We start from the raw sequence: 11935 nt of genomic DNA, 5'->3' as shown, positions 1-11935 counted from the left end.
AAGAGTGGGAGAACGAAACAGAGAGCATATTCAAACAGGTGATGAGAACTTCTAAAACCTATAGAAAGAACTAGATCCTCGAATCCAAGAAGCAAACAGAACACCGAATTATCTTGATTTAAGAAAGTCTTCTCCAAGCCACATTATATTAAAACTGTCGAAAATTAATGACAAAGAAAGACTTCTCAAAGCATCCAGGGAAAAGAAGACAGCAACCTATAAAGGAAACCCATTAGATTACCGTTGGATTTTTCAGCAGAAGCTCTACAAGCTAGAAAGGAGTAGAACAAAGTATTCAAACTATTGAAAGAGAAATTACCAGCCAAGAATAATATATGCAGCAAAGTATTCTCCTTTAGATATTTTAGATAAGAAAGACATACAGACATACAGAAGCTGAGGGAATTTTATATCACGAGGCCTGCATTACAGAAAATACTGAAGGTGGTTATCCTATCTGAAACAAAAAAGACAAAAAGATACAAAACTATAAGTAAGATGATTAACAGGTAGAAACAGGAAATTGTAACCATTTTTCAGAATAGAGTTTTATAAAATTAAATATTACATAATGGTTAAAGAAGTTAAAAACATTTTTAAAAAGAGAAGATGACAATAGCTACTGTAACTCAGAAATGAATTCACAGCATAAATAGGGCTAATACGAGCCAAGAAAAATAGAAAAGGAGAGGGGGTAAAGGTTTGAATCTGCAAAGAGTAATAAAGATGAGACACACACAGTAGAAAAAGGACTACTATATATAGGAAAATTTCTTTTACATAAACTTAATGGTAACCATACACACAAAAAGAAAATCCAGAACTGAGACACATAACATAAAAAGGAGGAAACAGAAGGAAAAATTGTAGAATATTACCAAACTAAAATGACAGAAATACAAGAGAATAAAAACAATAGAAAAAACAGCTCCCAGAAAACAAAAAATAAAATGGCTATAGGAAAACATCATGTATTAATAATCACCTTAAATGTAAAAGGACTGAACTCACCAATAGAAAGGCACAGAGTAGCAGATCGGAGCAAAAAAACAAAACCCAACAATTTGCTGCCTTCTAGAGACACATCTCAGCTGCAAGGACAATCATGGACTCAAAGTGAAAGGGTGTAATATGATACTCCAAGCAAATGACATCCAGAAAAAGCAGATGTAGCTATACTTATACTTGAGGAAATAGACTTGAAGATAAAAAAGGTAACAAGAAACAAGAGGATAATACATCAAGAAGACGTAACACTTATTAATATTTATGCTCCCAAACAAGAGCACCAAATTATATAAAGCAACTACTAACAGAACTAAAGGGAGAAACTGACAAAAACACGATTATAGTAGAGGAACTACATACCTCATTGACAGCTAGGGATAGGTCATCCAAACAGAAAATCAATAAGGAAATATCAGCCTTAAATGACATATTAGACCAAATGGACATAATTGACGTTTAAAGAGTCTTTCTTCCCAAAACACCGGATTATACATTCTTCTCTAGTGCTCATGGAACATTCTCAAGATAGACCATATTTTGGCACACAAAACTAGCCTCAACAAATTCAAGAAGATTGAAATCATACCGAGCATATTCTCTGACCACAATGCTTTGAAACTCGAGATAGACTGCAAAAACAAAAAAGGCAGGAAAACCCACATGCTACTAAAGAATGACTAGGTCAAAGAAGAAACAAAAGGAGAGATCAAAAGATACATGGAAACAAATAAGAAGGAAAATACAACATATCAAAACTTTTAGGATACAGCAAAAGCGGTAATAAAAGAAAAGTTCATGTCATTACAGGCCTATCTCAAGAAACAAGAAAAATCACAAATAAACAACCTAACATTACATCTTAAAGAACATGAAAAAGGAAAATAAATGAAGCCCAAAGTCAGCAGAAGAAAGGAAATAATAAAACTTAGAGCAGAATTAAATAAAATTGAGAACAAAAAGACAATAGAAAACGTTAATACAACAAAGAGCTGGTTTTTTGAAAAGATAATAAAATTGACAAATCCTTGGCTAGACTTGCTAAGGAAAAAAGAGAACAGACAAATAAACAAAATGAGAAATGAAAGAGAAGTTATGACATATCACAGAAATACAAAGTAGCACCATACAGAATACTAGAAAAGAATATTTGTCACCAAATTAAATAACTTAGAAGAAATGACAAGTTTTTTAGAAATATACAACCTTCCTAGACTGAATCACGAAGTACTGGAAAATCTAAATAGACTGATTAACAGTAAGGAGATAGAAACAATCATCAAAAATCTCCCTAAAAATAAAAGCCCAGGACCAGATGGCTTCACTAGTGAATTATACAAAACATTCAAAGATGATTTAATACCTGTTCATTTCAAACTCTCCTAAAAAAAAAATGAATTAGAGGCAATATTTCCTAATTCATTTAATGAGGCTAACATTATCTCGATACTAAAATCTGGCAAGGATAACACACACAAACACACACACACACACACACACACACACACACACACACATACAAATACAGACCAATATCTCTGATGAATACAGATGCAAAAATCTTAAACAAAATATTAGCAAATCAAATATGTCAATACCTTAAAAAGATAACACATCACAACAGAGCGAGATTCATTTTAGGGCACGAGGATGGTCCAACATATGCAAATCAGTCAATGTGATACACCACATTAACAAAATAAAGGATAAAAATCATATGATTAAGTCAATAGATACAGAAAAAGCATTTGACAAGATACAATAGTCATTTATGATTAAAACACTCAAGAAATGGATATTGAAAGAAAGTATCTCAAAATAATAAAGGCCATATATAATAAACCCTTAGCTAATATTATACTTAATGGTGAAAACTGAAACCTTACCCTCTAAGATCAGGAAAAAGTCAAGGTTGTCCATTCTCACCACTCTTATTCAATATAGTATTGGAAGCTCTAGCTAGAGCAATCAGGCAAGAGAAAGACATAAAAAGCATCCAAATTGGGAATGAAGAAGTCAAATTGTCACTTTTTGCAGATAACATGATTTTCTATATAGAAAACCCTAAAGACTCCACCAAAAAAAACTACTAGAAAAAAATAAACAAACTCAGTAAAGTTGCAGGATACAAACTCAATGCACAAAAATTCATATTGTTTTTATACACTAACAATAAAATTTCAGGAAAGAAATGAAAAAAAAATCCTTTTGTACTTGCAACAAAAAGAATAAAATACCTAGGAATAAACTTAACAAAACATATGAAGAAGCTATACACTGGAAGCTATAAGACATTATTAAAAGAAATGGAAGAAGACATAAAGAAATGGAAAGATATTCTGTGTTCATGGTTTAGAAGAACCAACACAATTAAAATGGTCATATTACTCAAAGCAATATACAGATTTAATGCAATCTCCATCAAAATCCCTTTGGCACTTTTTAAAGAAATAGAACAAAAAATCATCAGATTTGTATGGAATCAAATACTAAATACTAATCTAATACTGAATAGCTAAAGCAATCTCAATAGAAAAGAGCAAGGCTGTATGTATCAATCACACTGCCTGACTTCAAATTATACTATGAAACAACATAATCAAAATAGCATAGTATTGGCAGACCAATGGAACAGAATTGAGAGCCCATGTATACATGGGCAAATAACTTTCAACAAAGGATCCAAAATATACACTAGAGAAAAGGAAACTTCTTCAATAAATGGTGCTGGGGAACTTGGAAAGCCACATGCAAAAGAGTAAAACTAGACTGCTATCATCATACGCCAAAATCAATTTAAAATAGATCAAAGACCTAAGTATAAGACCTGGAACAATGAATTGCATAGAAAAAAAAAAAAGGTACTGAACTCATGAACCTTAAATTTAGAGAGGATTTTATAGATTTGGCTTCAAAGGCAAGGGAAGTAAAAGCAAAAGTAAATTAATGGGACTATATCAAACTAAAAAGCTTCTGCACAGCAAAAGAAACCATCGACAAAACAAAGAAGCAACCAGCTGAATGAGAGATGTTGCAAACAATGCCTTCGATAAGGAGCTAATTTCCAAAACATATAAAGAACTCATATAACTCAATAATAAGAAAACAAACAATTCAATTAATAAATGGGCAGAGGCGGAGCCCTCGTGGCCGCTGAAGATGAACAGGCCATCATGGCGCCGTTGGCTCCCACTGCCTACCTGACCCAATAGCAGAAGGTTTTGGGGTTTTCTAAGCGAGCTCTCCACCACCTGGAGTCATGATGCATCCACAGGGATAAACATTGGTACTTTGCCTGTTTGATAAGAGCCTGGTTTGAAGAACATAAGACTGAAAGGATACGGTGAAGGCCACCCAGCTGCTGAGGGAGGTGGAGGAAGTATTCTGGCACAATCAGTATCCTCAGCCATACAACTTCCCTGACTCTCCTGGAGGCACTTCCTATGAGAGATACGAGTGTTACAAGTTTCCTGAGTGGTGCTGAGATTACTGGCATCCTTCTGAGAAGGCAATATATCCTGATTACTTTGCCAAGAGAGAGCAGTGGAAGAAACTGTGATGAAAAAGCTGGGAGCGAGAGGTTAAGCAGCTGCAGGAGGAAACCCCAGTTGGTGGTCCCAACACTGAAGCTTTGCCCCCGGCCTGAAAGGAAGGTGATTTGCCCCACTGTGGTGGCATATTGTAACCATGCCCCGGGAGCGGCCCATGTAGAAAAAAGAGAGGGATAAACCTCACCAGTCATGCTTGCAAGTGAAATACGTTACAGAAAATATACATACTTGCCCTATTAAAAATAACTCTACATAGTAAACAAACAACAACAACAAAAAAAAATGGGCAGAGGACCTACACAGACACTTCTCTCAAGAAGATATACAGATGGCCAAGAAACATATGAGAAGATGCTCAGCTTTACTAGCTATTAGGGATATGCAAATCCAAACCACAATGAGATACCACCTCACACCTGTTAGAATGGCTATCATCAACAGGATAAGTAGTAAGTGTTGGAGAGGTTATGGGGAAAAAGAAACCCTCATATAATGCTGGTGGGAATGTAAATTGGTGCAGCCACTATGGAAAACAGTGTGGAGTTTCCTCAAAAAATTAAGAATAGAATTACCATATAACTCAGCAATCCCACTTCTGGGTATCTACTCCCCCAAAATTGAAAACCTTTATCCATAAAGATAGATGTAATCTGATGTTTATTGCAGCATTATTTACGGTGGCCAAAACAGGGAAGCAACCAAAGTGCCCTTCAATAGATGATTGTATAAAGAAGTTGTGGTACATATATATGATGGAATATTACTCAGCCACAAGAAAAGATGAAATATTGCCATGTGGGACAACGTGGATGGATCTCAAGATTACCATGTGAAACAAGTCATAAAAAATTGAGAATCATATGATTTCACTCATGTGAGATATAAAACTGAAAGCAAAAAATGAACAAGACAAATAAATAAAAACTTATAGACACAGAAAAGAGTTTAGTGGTTACCAGAGGGAAGAGTATGGAAAGAGGTAGATAAAAGTAAAGGGGGTCAAATATATGATGATGGAAGAAAACTTGACTTTGGGTGGTGAACACACAATGCAATATTCATGTGATATATTATTGAATTGTACATTTGAAACCTATATAATTTTATTAATAAATGTCACCACAATAAATTAAATAAAAATTAAAATAAAATAAAATAAATCTACCCTAAACTGAAATTGGTACGTTGTGATTCAAAGCTCCAAAGTCTTAATTTTTCAGAAGAAAACAAATGAGAAAAGAAGAAAAGAAAGGCGTTTTATCACAGCCATAGCCAGACCTTAAGTGATTTCCTTCAAACAGTGTTGCTTCTTACTTTTAAACAGGCTAATTATGTGTATCTTCGGCCTTCTCTCACTAATAAAGCCTTCTTCATATATCCCTGTATCTGTTACATGAGACCGTAATGTAGAATACACAAAATTGTATACTTGTTAGAATCCAGTCTAAGATGAGTCTAAGAAGATTTGATTTGTAGAACAACAATAAAAGCATCACTTTTCGTTTCATTAAAAACATAATCTTCAGATGATACAAGGATATATTTCATTCCTGATCAAAATCCATGCCTTTGATTATATTTTCCTTTCCAATGATCTGCTGGACCTTTACACTGATGTCTAGTTAGCATCCTTAAGTTACCATGTCTAAGAGCAAACTCATTTTTCACAAAACCCAGCTCCTCTTCCAGAATTCCTTATCTTGGTACTTGGCATCAACATTCATACAAATAGGTGAGAGACATCTATGTCAGCACCTTTTCTTTCGCTCATGACATTCAGTCAGTCAGTTAGTTCTGTCTCTAAATTAAATATCTTCTGAATCTTTCACCCATTTTCAATTCCTGGTGTCATTGACTCAGTTCCCACTGAGTATGCTCATGTGGACTATTACTATAAACTCCAGTTTGGTCTTTTCCCTCTTGTGTGCTTTGTCCCCCTTTATTAATCTTTCACTCTGCAGCTGTTACCTTCAATTTTTCCCTGCTCTTTAGTATGCAGTATACATAAAGCATAATAAGCTTCTAGAAATCCAAGGTTCTCCACAACATCAGCTACAAACATTGACTGAACACTTACAGCAGTGCCAGGATAGGTGCTTTCCATATGTTAATTCATTTAATTCTCATAATAAGCCCCCAAAAAGGGAACTATTATTATTCTATGACATATAGAGGGTTACATATATAGCTTCAGAGAGGTTAGGAAATTTGCCTAGAGTCACTTCGGTAAGTAGAAAAACATGAGCAAAATGTGTCAGGCAACCAGTAGGAACAAATAGTGTTCCATCTGCAGGGCATTGCATATAAAAGGCTCAACTTGGATATAGTGTGGAAGCTTCACAGCACTGAAAGGAATATGACTAGAGAGCTAAAGAAAAAAGTGGCAAGATGTGAGAACAGAGACGATGTAAAATAAGCTAGAGTATTAGGTGCCTGTGAAGCGTGGTAAGGAGTTTGGATTTGTCTAGAACTAGTTTAACTGATAGCCATTGAATATTGCTAAGTATGCTTTGGTTAGTAGCAGCTTATTCATAACAGAAACTGGAAAAAAAAAAACCCAAGATGGAGAATAGATGAATGAACAGTATGACAGTTATATTATGGAATATTATTCAGCATTAAAAAGGAAGAAACTTGTGATATATGCAGTGATATAAATGAATCTCAAAAGCATTATGCTGAGTGAATAAAGCCACACAGAAAAGAATGTATTTTATAAAGTTTCAAAAAGGTAAAATCTCTGATAGAAAAAATTGGAACAATGGTTGCTTCTGAAGGGAGGGGGCAGGAAATGTTTGCAAAGTAGGGTTGCTAGATCAAATACAGGATTCCCAGTTAAATTTAAATTTCAGATGAACAACAAAGTTTTTTTTTTTACTATGCCTTATGAAATATTCAAAACATTATACTAAAAATGTATTCATTGTTTCACTGAAATTCAAATTTAACTTTGCATCCTGTATGTCTGTGAAATTTGGCAACCCTATAAGGAAGGGACATACAAGAACTTTCTGGATTGTTGGTGAAACTTTCTATTTTGATACTGAATGCATTTGCTGAAGTCATGTAAATGTGTGCATGTAAATTTTACCTCAGAAGAATAAAAAGAGAAATGGTATTGAATACTTGTTAGTGACACATATGCTGAAATATTAGAAGGGAAGTACACTGATGTCTGCAACTTCAAAATATATCAAAATTAATATGGATTACTGGCTGAATAGAGGAATGAATAGATATTAATAAAGCAAATATAGTAAAATGTTAACTGTAAAATCTAGATAATGAGTATATGAGTATTCACTATAAAATTCTTCTAACTTTTCTGTATGTTTGAGAATTTTTATAATAAAATGTTAGGAAAAAAAATTTCTGCCCTGCTCTCATGGAACTTATGTTATAGGGGAGGGAAACAGATAATAAATAAAATTAATAAGTAAATTATAGAGTAAAATAGGAGGTGAGAAGATATGGGAGACACAGAAGAGAAGGGGTTTAGTGCATTGAAAGTGGAACTCACAATTTTAAATATTATGACCAGGGAAGCATTTCATGTAGGATATGGGGGAAAGAATAGCGGGCAAATCTGAGGGAAGAGCAATCAAATGGGGAAAAGAGTAATGAAAAAGCGAGATTGGTGAGAGAAGGGCTTAATCTGATTAATTTTAAAAGAATTCCTCTCTGCTAATTGTGTTAGGAACACATAGAAGCTCTTTGAGGCCTCGTTTATTCTTAAATTTAGAAAATGTCTCCCCTGTCTCTGGTATCAAAAAATATTTGTTTGATAAATCATAAACATAAAATGGAACTCTTAGTGAAACATGGATAATTTAAGTACTTTTTCCTTTCAAGCCAATTTTACTTCACTGAGATTTTAAATGTTAAGTTTTAAAGCATTTTAAATGCCTCTGCCTTCTATTTAGAAGATAATGTAACCCCTGATTTATGCCAGACAGAAATCAAAGGTTTGGATTATAATTCAATGGAATAGAGGTTTTTATTTCTAATTTTACTAGGAGAATCATGGTTATTTATGATCCTCTTCCCCCTGCATCCAGTTTCCCCATCCTTCAATATACCCACCTTTTCCCTCTTTCCCAGTTTTTAGCAACTTACTTAAGGGAAAAAAAGATAGAGATTCCCCATGAGCTCGCGCTTGCAAAGACCCTGCCCCACACAGTGCCTGCTCCTTGCTATCTGTCTGTGAGTCATAATTCAAGGTTAATTAACACTGACCAGTTCCTCATCTACAGTCTGTAGATACTAACTATGTCCATCTCTCCTCTTAAGACCCAAGCACTTGCCTTTGAATGTGCCAGATCTTTCAACTGCCCTTGGAAAGCCTGACTTGATGAGATTATAGATCCTTTGTTTTTCCCATTCCATATTCTGAAGCAGCCTTGCTTCTTAACTTTTGTAGCTCACTCACCCACCAGCAACCTCCTGCCCCATTTACTTATAGTGTTGCCCTATTAAACATCTTTACTCACTCCAACCCTGTACTTGGAAACATGGCATGCATCCTGAATTACCTTCCACCTCAGGTGACTTTTCTGGCCCCTCAGGATACCTACATTAGAGGGATGAAAATTACTTAAAAGTCCCCTCATTAAACCTAGTATGCTGTGGCTGGTCTATGAGTCTCAAGGTCCCAGCAAGTCAAGAGCCTTTATGTGATTTGGAGCCCTGTGGCCTGCAGAGGCTCCCAAATTTCCAGTAGCAGATTTGCGGATTGAGCTGCCCAGGGATTTTCTCTGCACCAAGAAGCAAAACAAATATTTAGCAAGTGCAAGTGACTTTCAGCCATTATTTTCTCAATGCTGCAGTTGGCAAATAACCTAGACAGAAAGAAACACGTAAAGAGATATTTTATGAAGAAATAGAAATGAGAGTTTCAAGTGTTACTTTGGAGTTTTTTGAAGCTTCATCAAGTGAAAAATAATTAAATTTACCTTAATTTAAAACCTCAGTAATCTCCATTAATAAATACTAGCATAAAGAAAATATTTTTTAACATAAAGTTCAAAAGAAAGCAAATATCCTTTATGACATATTGCTTTAATTATAGAAAAATAATATCAGTGCTCTTAGCAAGATCTATCAATTCTTTACCCACTGTATTCAACTAACACCATTTTGGAGGTTGTTAAATATTGAACAATTAAATGAAGAAAATCCATCTTGAATCGTGTAGACAATGGAAATATACAAATATAAATACCAGAGAATACGTTTGAACTCATAGTAACTAGGCTCATTATAGAAATTCTCCTTGTTGCAAGCACAGATATTAATAAGTATTATGTCTTCTTGGTGCATGATTCCCTTTATCATTATGAAGTGTCCCTCAGTATCTTTCTTAACCTTTTTTATTTTGAAGTCTATTTCTTCCTATGTTAGTACCGCTACTCCTGCTTGGCATTTCCATTGTTTCCTTGTTCTTGTGTGTCTATTTTTTGGTTTTTTTTGTTTTTTGGTTGGATTTGTGGATTTTCCCTCTGGTCTTTCTTTCTTTATGCTATATACTTCAGTTCTGAATCTTTGGCATGTGGCTATCATTAAAAATATGTGAAGGATAGTTACATGTATATAGTAGACCATTTTCTTCTGCATGTGCCTTATCTCCATCTCCCTTTGTGAATTTGGATCTTTAAATCCTCCCCTTCTCAGTTATTGTTGTCTAAGTTAATCCCAATGTTTGTTGAATGTTCATTACTATCTCGCTATAGCAAATCTCTTCTTACTGTTTAAAATTTAATGCCCTATTCTTAATAAGTTTGCACTCCTCTGCTTCTATCTCCCTGCTAGTTACCTTTCTCATAGTTATATATTTTTTTGTCATTTTGTTTTAGGTGAGCTGAACCTTTTCAGTATTTCCTGTAAAGCAGGCCTTGTATTGAAGAAGTCTCTCAATTTTTGTATGTCTGGATGGGTCTTTATTTCTCCTTCATATCTAAAAGAGAGCTTACCTGGATACATTATTCTTGGCTAGTAGTTTACTCTTTCTGGCTTTTTAAGTTTGTGCTGAAGAGTCCAATGATAATCTAATGGATTTTCTTTTATAGGTTACCATTTTCTTCTCCCTGGCTGCCCTGAGAATTCTGTCTTTGTCGTTGATTTTTGATAATTTTAATACAATGTGTTTTGAAGAAAGTCTTATTGGGTTGAGATAATTGGGTATTCTGTTGACTTCTTGAATTTCAAGCTCCAGCTCATTCCTTAGATTTGGGAAATTCTCATCCACTATTTGTCTGAAAGTGCTTTCTAGTCCCTGCTCCTTTTCCTCGCCTTCAACAATGCCCATTATTCTTTTGTTTCCTCTCCTGATAGTATCATCTAGTTGTATTTCTCTTTCATTATTTTTTTATTCTTTGGTTTCTCTCTTCTTTCTTATGATTTATTTCTAGATTTCTGTCTTCGATATCACTGATGCTTTCCTCCATTTGGTTAAATCTATTTCCCAAGCTTGCTATTTCATTTTTCATCTCTTTCAGCGTGTTCTTCATCTCCAGAATTTCCATTTGGTTCTTTTTTAGGGTTTCAATCTCCTAACTAAAAAATTCATTCTGCCGATCTAGCTGTTTTTCAATTCTTGAAATTGTTCATATGAATTGTTTTGGATCTCACTGAATTTTTTTCAGAAGTACCATCCTGAATTCTCTGTCATTTAAGTCGCATATTTTTATGTCTTTAAGTTTAGTTTCTGGAAATTTTTCTCTTTCTGAGCTACCTTGTTCCTTTGGTTGTTCATGGTGTTTAATGGACTATTTCTCCACATGGGTATTAATAGAACTGTATTCTGCTTTTTTTTTTTTCCAGAAGGAAAGTTTATTATATAAAGGTCTCTCTTTAGTCTGTTGCAGAGAAGGCATTTTTCTTTTGGTTTCAAGTAGGTGGCATCTAAGCCTCTTCGATTCTTGCTTTATACAAAGTCTTAATACTGCTTTTTTTTTTAATAGATATTCAATCCCACTCACTACCCTCAGTCTCAATCTCTGTCAGTGTTAGTGACAGTTTCGGTAGCCTTTGCTCAAATTTCTCTGGGGATCCACGGTGTTTGGTCTGGGAAGATATGGTGGGAGTGGTCTTGCGAGTTGGGGGATGGGGGATGTGGCTCAACCTCCACTTTGAAACTGCGGCTGGTAATTAATCAACTGTTGCTTCTCTGCCATCCCTTCTTTTCTGCATTCTTCCCTGATATCTGGGCACTGCCTCTGCATGGGGCTCACAAATCTTTCAAGCATGGCTGTTCAGGGAACCCACTGCATCTTCACCTATCCCCTTTGTCCTGCAGGGAGCTCTGGCTGTGATAGGCAGCTTCTTTGTTTCTCCCAGTCTATTGCCTCGACTCCTGGGGGTTCTGACCTGTGGTTTCTCTT

The 11935-nt window shown here is 35.0% G+C and overlaps 1 pseudogene; it reads left to right on the top strand.

Annotated features, from left to right (window-relative positions):
- Nucleotides 1-4178: 4178 nt before the first annotated feature.
- LOC120605460 (NADH dehydrogenase [ubiquinone] 1 beta subcomplex subunit 9-like) lies at nt 4179-4716 on the top strand (annotated as a pseudogene).
- Nucleotides 4717-11935: the final 7219 nt, after the last annotated feature.

Source organism: Pteropus medius, unplaced genomic scaffold (genome assembly GCF_902729225.1).
Source record: "Pteropus medius unplaced genomic scaffold, Ma_sr-lr_union100, whole genome shotgun sequence".
Taxonomy (NCBI): domain Eukaryota; kingdom Metazoa; phylum Chordata; class Mammalia; order Chiroptera; family Pteropodidae; genus Pteropus; species Pteropus medius.
This window is presented reverse-complemented; position numbering and strand designations above follow the sequence as displayed.